The sequence below is a fragment of the Monodon monoceros genome, unplaced genomic scaffold (assembly GCF_005190385.1).
Source record: "Monodon monoceros isolate NGI ecotype Baffin Bay Population unplaced genomic scaffold, NGI_Narwhal_1 Super_Scaffold_7, whole genome shotgun sequence".
Classification (NCBI taxonomy): domain Eukaryota; kingdom Metazoa; phylum Chordata; class Mammalia; order Artiodactyla; family Monodontidae; genus Monodon; species Monodon monoceros.
Genome location: NW_021703784.1, coordinates 69094267 through 69104554, shown reverse-complemented (window position 1 = coordinate 69104554; position 10288 = coordinate 69094267). Strand labels below are relative to the sequence as shown.

General features: G+C 41.9%; 1 non-coding gene across 1 annotated transcript; it reads left to right on the top strand.

Annotated features, from left to right (window-relative positions):
- Positions 1–7741: 7741 nt before the first annotated feature.
- Positions 7742–7848, top strand: LOC114887864. The gene has a single exon (XR_003791625.1). It is a non-coding gene; the product is annotated as a U6 spliceosomal RNA (small nuclear RNA).
- The last annotated feature ends 2440 nt before the right edge of the window (positions 7849–10288 follow it).

Below are 10288 nucleotides of genomic sequence, written 5' to 3'. Positions count from 1 at the left end.
TGCTATTCATTTTTGAAAGTCTTTCCTTATAAGCACCAAATTTTAATATCTATGTCAATTTTGGGGGGAAAGAAACTCCATCAAGAACTTCCCTCCAGAAGAAAACAATGATGTTCATTCCTCCAAACAACCAAATTCAAAGTCTACCAAAACAGAAACAAACAAACAAAAAGCCCACACAGAAAAACAAAGACAAAAATCACATTCTAGGGGTTCAGTGCATTTAGCAGCCTTCACTGTGCTGTCTAATCATTCTCCAGCTGACTTTCAAAAAAATAACAGCCTAGCTCATCAAAATATACACTTTCCATTTGATTTTTAAATTAAAAAAATAATTAAAAAAAGAAAACTTGAAGGGATTCACAATCAATTGTCTGACTCGTTTCGATGTCATGTACAGCCTACGAAGGTCAGGAAGGCTATTTGCAGCACACATGGTTAGGGGAAATTGATTTTCAAGGTTTAGCTTTCTTCCAAACAGTGTAAAATACCCACAACTCCAAGTATGAAGGGACACAGACAATCTCCTTTGAGAATTCCACAGAACAATACAGGCACCCGAGCTGTTCTTCATAGAGTGACAGGGCTTCCGTCAAATTGACACAGTTCCCCTGTGTAAAATATTTCCCATCCTGTTTCAATACTTTCATTGAGAGGTCAAGAATCAGTCTGAGATGCGCCTTCCCTCGTGGCGCAGTGGTTAAGGATCCGCCTGCCAATGCAGGGCACACAAGTTCGAGCCCTGGTCCTGGAGGATCCCACATGCCACAGAACAACTAAGCCCATGCGCCACAGCTACTGAGCCTGCACTCTAGGGCCCGTGAGCCACAATTACTGAAGCCCGAGCACCTAGAGCCCAGTGATGCGCAACAAGAGAAGCCACTGCAATGAGAAGCCCGTACACAGCAGCAAAGAGTAGCCCCCACTCGCTGCAACTAGAGAAAGCCCACGCACAGCAACGAAGACCCAATGCAGCCATAAAGAAAGAAAGTTAGTCTGAGAAACTCCCATGTGGAATCTTCTTCCAGAGATGTGGATATTGGAACAGCTGTCAAATCATTATGTGATTCAGTTTTAAAACCGAGAAAGTACTTGGCAAACTCACTTTTAGCAGTTTAAGCCCCATGTTCTGGGAACCCCCCTGGTCCTGAGGTTGGGGTCATCCTAACTCTCAGCTTTCTCTTCTCATTGTCTGTCTTGATCTTGTGTGTGTGTGTGTTGATATATTTATATAAAGTCAAGCGCTCAGCAGAGCGGGAGAGAGCTGAGCTGCCAGATGTTCAGAGTGCTCGATTAAAGCAACAGGCTAAAATGAAAGTAAGAGTCAAGCCTTTCATCACTTACTGTGATAGTATAAGCAAGAGGCTAAAACAGAGAAAGTTTTGACTCCATCTGCTTGCATTTTCCCTCATGGAATATTGCAGATCAGGTGCATCAGCACAGATATGGGGATTATAGGAGGGCTAGGAGTGGTAAAGTACTGAGTCAGAGTGGAAAAGTACTAGTACTGAGTGAGAAGGGAGAAAGTGTCTTCATGGCCTCTCCCTCCCTCCTCTCCCACCAATAAGGAAGCCTAAGCAGAGGCCCCGAGGAAAGTCCTAATGAAAGAGACCTCCAAGTGAAGGCTCCTGGTCTAGAAATGCAGATATGTAAGACCATGGGCGGTCAGAGTGTCCTGAGTCCTTCAGTAAAACTCCCTTCAGAGGCTGCAGCGTACTGCCTGTGCAATTCTAGTGGGGGCAGTATTCACCTGTGAGACTTGCCAAGTAAAGCCTTTGTAATTGCCTACACCTGGGCCTGAAAAAATTACATGTAGGTTTTTGGCCAGGAGCTGGAATATATCTCTCTTCCTCTACAACCCAATAGAAAAATGGACAACGATTATGATCAAATGGTCCACACAGAAGAAGAAATGTTAAATGATTCTTAAATACATGGAATGATGTTCAATCTCACTTATAAGAGAAATGCAAATTAAACCTGCATGGAGATAACAATTTTTCACTTAACACACTGTGATCCTAAAGGAATGGGGAAACAGATACTCCTATTGTAGGAGGGCATATATACTGGTACTGCCTCTACAGAGAGCAATTTCACAACTTCAATCAAAATTACAGATTCAGGGACTTCCCTGGTTGTCCAGTGGTTAAGACTCCGTGCTCCCAATGCAAGAGGCCTGGGTTTGATCCCTGGTCAGGGAACTAGATCCCGCATGCTGCAACTGAAAGGTCCCGCACGCAGCAGCGAAGATCCTGAGTGCTGCAACTAAGATCCACCACAGCCAAATTAAAAAAAAAAAATACAGATTCAGATATCTTTGACCAGTAAATACATTCTAGGAATTTATCCTGCATATAGGCCCACACCTGTGGGAAATGACAGATACACAAGTCTTTATTCCTTGCCATTCATTTTTTTTTCTTAATTTTAAAATATTTATTTATTTGACTGTGCCGGGTCTCAGTTGTGGCATGCGGGATCTTTAGTTGTGGCATGTGAACTCTTGGTTGTGGCATGTGGGGTCTAGTCCCTTGACCAGGGATCGAACCTGGGCCCCCTGCATTGGGAGTGCAGAGCCTTAGCCACTGGACCACCAGGGAAGTCCCCCATTCATTGCTTATAATAGCAAAAGATTGGAAACCAACTAACAGTTATGGACTGGTAAAACAAAAATACAATACATCCATACACAGAAATACTGTGCAGCCATTAAGAAGATATATCATTATGTTTTAAAAGCAAATGTGGGGCCTTCCTGGTGGTGCAGTGGTTAAGAATCTGCCTGCCAATGCAGGGGACATGGGTTCGAGCCCTGGTCTGGGAAGATCCCACCTGCCGCGGAGCAGCTATGCTCGTGCGCCACAACTACTGAAGCCCATGCGCCACAACTACTGAAGTCCACGCGCCTAGAGCCCGTGCTCCGCAACAAGAGAAGCCACCACAATGAGAAGCCCGTGCACTGCAACGAAGAGTAGCCCCTGCTCACCCCAACTAGAGAAAGCCCACGTGAAGCAACGAAGACCTAACACAGCCAAAATTAAAAAATAAAATAAAATAAAAAATAAAGTAAATGTGGAAAAATATGTACTGTATACACAGTTTGTGTGATAATATGGGGAAATAACGTATATATTTTTGTTTGTGTATAGAAGGATACATAAGAAGCTAATAGCATTGGTTTTTAGGAAGAGAACTAGGTCTCTGGTAACAGTAAAGGAAAGACACATTTCGTTGTATACTATTTTACACCTTTGGAATCATTTTGAATGTAAATCAAAATTTAAACAACAACAACAAGCAAACAAACCAACCACAAAAACATGGGCTCTGGTATCAGACTGCCTGGGTTTAAACCTTTCTCCATCACTAACTGGTTATGTGACCTCAGGCAAATTACTTAACTTTATGTTTCTTTCCACATCTACAAAATGGGTATAATGATAGCACTGATTTCAGAGAGTTGTTGTGAGAATTAAAGGAGATCACGCGGGTCAAATATTTATTTATTTAAATTTATTTTATTTAGTATTTTTATTTTTGGTTGCATTGGATCTTTGTTGCTGTGCGCGGACTTTCTCTAGTTGTGGTGAAGGGGGGCCACTCTTCGTTGCGGTGCGCAGGCTTCTCATTGCTGTGTCTTCTCTTGTTGTGGAGCATGGGCTCTAGGAGGGCGGGCTTCAGTAGTTGTGGCACTTGGGCTCAGTAGTTGTGGCTCGCGGGCTCTAGAGCGCAGGCTCAGTAGTTATGGCACACGGGCTTAGTTCCTCCGCGGCAGGTGGAATCTTCCCGGACCAGGGCTTGAACCCGTGTCCCCTGCATTGGCAGGCGGATTCTTAACCACTGCGCCACCAGGAAAGCCCAAGGGTCAAATATTTAGATCAGTGGCAGAGACTGGAGCAAGACTTTCAGGTCTCAAATGCCAGCTCCACCCCTCCCAGGTTGTGTGACCTTGGGCAAATTATTCAACCTCACTTTTCCTCAGTTTCTTCATTTGGAAATGGGGAGAATAATCAGATTGTGTGAAGATTAAATTAGTTAATAGTTATAAAGTACTTACAACTGCATTTGGAATATATTAAGTGCTATATAAGTATTCGCTGAATATTAGATATTTATTTAACACAAATATTAGTTATTATGGTTAGCTATTATCCAACACTGTTGAAATAAACTCTACTTAGGTTACTTTTCAGAATTATCTTACCTACCCTCAACCTTGCTCCTCTCCTATCTGTAATTCTACAAATACACTGCATCTGTTATTTGCTCATATTATTCTCACAGTCTGGAATGCCAGTTCCAACCATGACTGACTGAAGAATGCTTAACTGTACTTCAAGATACAATTCAACGATCTCTTCCTCCCTGAAGGTGGCTGCTCTCTCCTATTAGCTGCCCCATCACAGATCTCTAGTCTGACCCTTCCCTACTCTCACTGCCTCTTGTCCTGCCTCAGACCAGCAGGCAGAGCAGGCAACAATTCGTGCTTGTGGGAATAAATGGGTAAATGGAATACTGACGTTTTCAAGGGAATCCAAAAACGTGTAAGTTTTCTGTTGTGACATGTATTAAGTTCATTTTTATGCCCTAAATTCTCAGACAGAGAGGAAAGAAAGAGCTGTTCACGGACACTTAATGGAAGGTGGAAATAGAATACTTTGGAAATTAGAAGGGTTTTTTTTAGTGTTTTTTGGGGGAGGTGTGTTGTTTTGGTTTGGTTTTTGCCTTTAATTAACATGGACCTGGCTCCCCCTGCTGGATCTAGAGTAAAACGTGGGTGGACTTGGAGAGTATTATACTTAGTGAAATGTCAAAGACAAATACTATATGATATCACTTATATATGGAATCTAAAAAATAAAACAAACTAGTGAATATAGCAAAAAAGAAATAGACTCACAGATATAGAGAACAAACATGATTACTGTCAAGGAGTGGGAAGCGGGGAGGGGCAAGATAGGGGTAGGGGATTAAGAGATACAAACTACTATGTATAAAATAAATAAGCTACAGGGATTTCCCTGGTGGTTCAGTGCATAAGACTCCACGCTCCCAATACAGGAGGCCCGGGTTCGATCCCTGGTCGGGGAACTAGATCCCCCATGCATGCCGCAGCTAAAAGATCCCGCATGCTGCAACTAAAGATCCCACATGCCACAACTAAGACCAGCACAGCCTAAATAAATAAATAAATACTTTAAAAAAGCTACAGGGCTTCCCTGGTGGCACAGTGGTTGAGAGTCCGCCTGCCGATGCAGGGGACACGGGTTCGTGCCCCGGTCCGGGAAGATCCCACATGCCACGGAGCAGCTAGGCCCGTGAGCCATGGCTGCTGAGCCTGCATGTCCAGAGCCTAAAATAAGCTACAAGAGTATATTGTACAGGGACTTCCCTGGTAGACTTCCCTGGTGGTGCAGTGGTTAAGAATACTCCTGCAAATGCAGGGGACACGGGTTCAAGCCCTAGCCCAGGAAGATCCCACATGCTGTGGAGCAACTAAACCCGTGCGCCACACTACTGAGCCTGTGCTCTAGAGCCCATGAGCCACAACTGCTGAAGCCCGTGTGCCTAGAGCCTGTGCTCTGCAACAAGAGAAGCCACCGCAATGAGAAGTCTGTGCACCGCAGTGAAGAGTAGCCCCCACTCGCTGCAACTAGAGAAAGCCTGTGCACAGCAATGAAGACCCAAGGCAGCCAAAAAAAAATAAAAAATTTATTTTAAAAAAACTGATTTGGGACCCTTCTCCTTTAAGAAAAAAAAAAGAATATATTGTAGAGTACAGAGAATATAGCCAATATTTTATAATAGCTATAAATGAAGTATATAACATTTAAAAATTGTGAATCACTATGTTGTATACCTGAAACTTGTATAATATTGTACATCAACCATACTTAAATTTAAAAAATCAATTCATTTCTGTAAAGGCAGAGGAAACAAAACTCATAGCATATTTAAAATAGTATCGAGAGCTTTCATCAAGGCTCTTATTACAGATGGCATAGTTGTAGCTATGACATTCCAGCATCCCCGTAATGACTGGCTACATAACAATTACAGTTACCTCATGTATTTGGAGGGAGAGGTGTGGCTTTGAAATCTAAGCCCAGGACTGCAGGCCAGGAAGTCCTGAGTGTATATCCAACTTTGACAAGACCTGCAAAAATTGGTCTCTGGCAAATAATTTAACTTGTTTTTTATGGCATAGTTAATTTTTATTTTACTGTCTGTGTGCCGGCACAAGAATGCTACTAGCATCTCATTGCCATTGAAGCACTTGAATGATATCAGTTGTCAACTGAATACCAAATGTCTCCTATGTGCGCAGCAACACTCAGGGCCCTGAGGAACCGAAGAGCAGTATAAGATCCTCCCCTCAAGGATCTGTGTGTCTTAAGGGAATGTGGAGGTTGTGTATGGTGCTTCGAATGGCGTCTGATATACAGTTTTAAGTCTTCAAAAAACATACATTCACTTCCTTCTTCCACCTTTGAACCTGGCTTCTGCCCAGGGCTAGAATCCCTGATTCCAGGCCTGATGGAACATTTTCTGTGATGGATTCTTCCCATCTAGATTGTCTAGATTGCCTAGATTGTCAGTGCCATGAGAATAGGGACCAGGTCTTATTCATGCTCCATCCCCAGTAACCAGGACCATGCCTGGCACATGAAATGTGCTCAGTACATTTTGTTGAGTGAACGATTTTCCAAGGAAACTCATTCTATTTTTGGCTTACCCTCATTGTTAAAGAAATGAGCTGAAATCTACCTCCCTGTCACTTGCATTCACTGGTTCTTCTCTTCTCTAATCTAAATAGTTCTCAATAAATGTAAGCTCTCTTTCTACCTCCCCTTCATGCTCTTCTGTCATCATCGCCCTCATGAATATCACAAGAGACTATTTAAACCCCTTGCTGAAATCTAGGTACTACTGACTGTACCTCCAGTGTTCCTCTAATCCATTAGCCAAATAATTAAAAACTCACAATGTAATTGAGGAAATCCATCCTGAAACATGAAACAAAGAGGAATCAAAGCCTTTAAATGTGGTGGGTGATTGTGGTCAGACAGGAGTAAATTCAGGAGTTCAGAAAAGGGAACTATCCTTAGGGTATAAAAGAGTGAGAAGAGATTTTCTGCAGCTTTGGGGCTGAAACGTTGATTCATTCATCTTAAGACCTAGATGAAGCAAATAACACAGTACTTCCCCTCACATGTTCACTCTCTAGTGGAGGAGACAGGTAACTATCAAGTGAATTAATAAAATGAACTTAAAAGATGGTGCTATGAAGAAAAAGGCAGGGTGCTGGGAGGGAGAATAATGAGGTGAGGTAGGTAGCGGACAAACATCAGCTTTAGAGAGAACGGGGGTCAGAAAGCCTCTCTGAGGAGCCATCAAGAAGGAGCTTGAAAAAAAAAAAAAAAGGAGCTTGAGAAAAAGTAAGGGTGAGAGGGGTTTAAAGCATGAATTGGAGGACAGATGTTAGAATCAGTGAAGTACAAGGAAAGAAACAAACATGAACTCCAAGGTAAAACTTGTGTTTAAGCAAATATCTAGCTCAAAATCTTTTGTTTGTTATTCCAAATATTTGAGCATTACTTCATATAAAAACATACACACGCAAATACATTCTGAAACATGTAAATAGTTTATATGTTCCCAAAAGGATTCGAAGCACCTTATAGAAATATAACAGGAAATAATTCAGAAATTAGGTTGAAGGTGAAAAGTAAAGACAGTGCTCCCTTCGGCAGCACATATACTAAAATTGGAACGATACTGAGAAGATTAGCATGGCCCCTGTGCAAGGATGACACGCAAATTCGTGAAACGTTCCATATTTTTAAGCAGCTGCATATCATAGAAAGATCAGCTCGGTGCTTTGTGTCCAGCTAGAGGGGTGGGATAGGGAGGGTTGAAGGGAGATGCAAGAGGGAGGGGATATGGGGATATATGTATACATATAGCTTATTCACTTTGTTATACAGCAGCAACTAATACAACAATGTAAAGCAATTATACTTCAATAAAGATGTTAAAAAAAATAAAAGTAAAGACAAACAGGAGAAGGAAAATGAAGTCAATTGTTAGGACTGACATACAAAAGTGCATATTATACAGTTCTAAACAGTAACTAGATCTGGGCTGTATATTTGATTCTGAGCTTCCAGGAACAGAGCAATAGGGAAATATGAACAATTATGAAATTCAGTGTGCCCATAATAAAAAAAAAATGAAGTAGTTCTTAAGAGAAATATAGCTTCCTAGCTTCCTGGTATTAAGATCTGAGAGAAATACTCCTTCATCATGAGTCACTCTGTGACATACTGGTCAAAGTCCTCAACAATATCCCTGCAGTAAACACAACAGCAAGATTCCCAGGGCCATCTCTCAGAACTAGCTTCAATGCATAAAACCGAAGTGCAGCTCAGTAAAATCAGTTCTATAAGGGACCAGAGGCAATCCAGCTACACAGCTTATACTAGCAGCTGTGAATCAGCGATAACAGAATGTCTAGAGAAATGGATGGATTACTTATCCTTCAGGTAATCCTCAATGAATATTACTTCTTTCACCTGAGCTTTTGATAAATAATGTGTAGGAGAGAACTGAAGTCATTTCTCTGGCAAGAGACTGGAGTGGAAATGATCTTGCTGCTCATTAGTAATTGTTTTGAAAATCAATGGCACTGAAGATAGGACTAACAATCTTTTAGAGAAGTAAGGGGTCTAACAGTGTGATAGCTTGAAAAAAGGCTATCCTACTGCCATTTGGAAGTGGACTTAAAACTTTCCTCAAAAAATAGATATTAACCCACATAATCACATGGACAGATAATGCCTCAGTCCCCAAAGTACTTCCACACACATGTGGTCAAGATCATTCTAGCTGGGCTTCCCTGGTGGCGCAGTGGTTGAGAGTCCGCCTGCCGATGCAGGGGACACGGGTTCGTGCCCCGGTCCGGATAGATCCCACATGCCACGGAGCGGCTGGGCCCGTGAGCCATGGCTGCTGAGCCTGCGCGTCCGGAGCCTGTGCTCCGCAACGGGAGAGGCCACAACAGTGAGAGGCCCGCATACTGCAAAAAAAAAAAAAAAAGATCATTCTAGCCTCTATTAGTCAAGAGAACTCAATAAATTAGTTAAAAATTTTTACTTTCCAGGTAACTGCATAGTGCATGTGCTGTATAAATTTTTTGTCAATAAATCAATTAAATGTTGGAGGACAGCGACCTAAAACAATATTTGAATATAAAAAGAGTTGATTTCAAGCCATGCTTTCTGACGATAATTATGTAGAAAGATTCAGAGCCTGCTTAGTGGTAATATCCTCAGCATAGAGGCAAATAATTATCTTTCCCTTCTTAAAAAAGAAAAGCCATGCACTAAGCTCATCTAAAAGTGCCTTTAGGGGGCTTCTCTGGTGGTCCAGTGGTTAAGACCTCATGCTTCCACTGCATGGGGCACGGGCTCCATCCCTGGTCAGGGAACTAAGATCCCACATGCCCTGCGACATGGCCGGAAATAAAAAATGGTTTTAGTTCTTTAAGGAGCACATTTTGAAAGAAAAAGGGGAAGCTTTCTGCTTGAACCAGTAGAGTTATCTGATCTGTTAGTTTGACCGAGACTGGCTAGCTGGTTGTCAAACTGGTTTTGTTTCCCTCTGGGCCCACAGTTCAACTAAATTTCCCAGCCTCCCTTGCAGTTAGGTGTAGGCAAGAGAATTCTGGCCAGTTGAATTGGATGTATTTCACCTTCAGGATGGTGCAAGAAACCTCAGAGTGACTTTGGGTGTAGTGTACCGAAGACGATAGACCTTTCCATCAGTCTGGGTCACTCAACACCCAAGCTCTTATTGGGCATATGTGTGAGAGAAATAACTTTATATTGCACTAAGCCACTGAGATATCAAAGTTTGTTGTTACAGCAGCTAGTGTACAGTCAATACAACATTTAGATCAAGTCAAGAATATGCTTCTACCTCTCTGTACCTCAGTTTCCTTAACTGTAAAATGTAGATTCTAACAGCACTTACCTCATAAATTTGCTCTAAGAATTAAATATGTTAATTCATGTTAATGCTTCCAACAGTGCCTAGCACATAGTAAACATTCAATTCATGTTAACTATTATGGTTATTACAATAGTACAAATCTTCCTAGTAGAATTAAGTTCCATATAACTCGGATTTCCTCTGACTATTCAGATTGTAGTAACAAGTGATATCACATTCATGTTACTGTCTGCACTGTGCTGATCTGTGCCCCAATCACCGCAGGATTTCA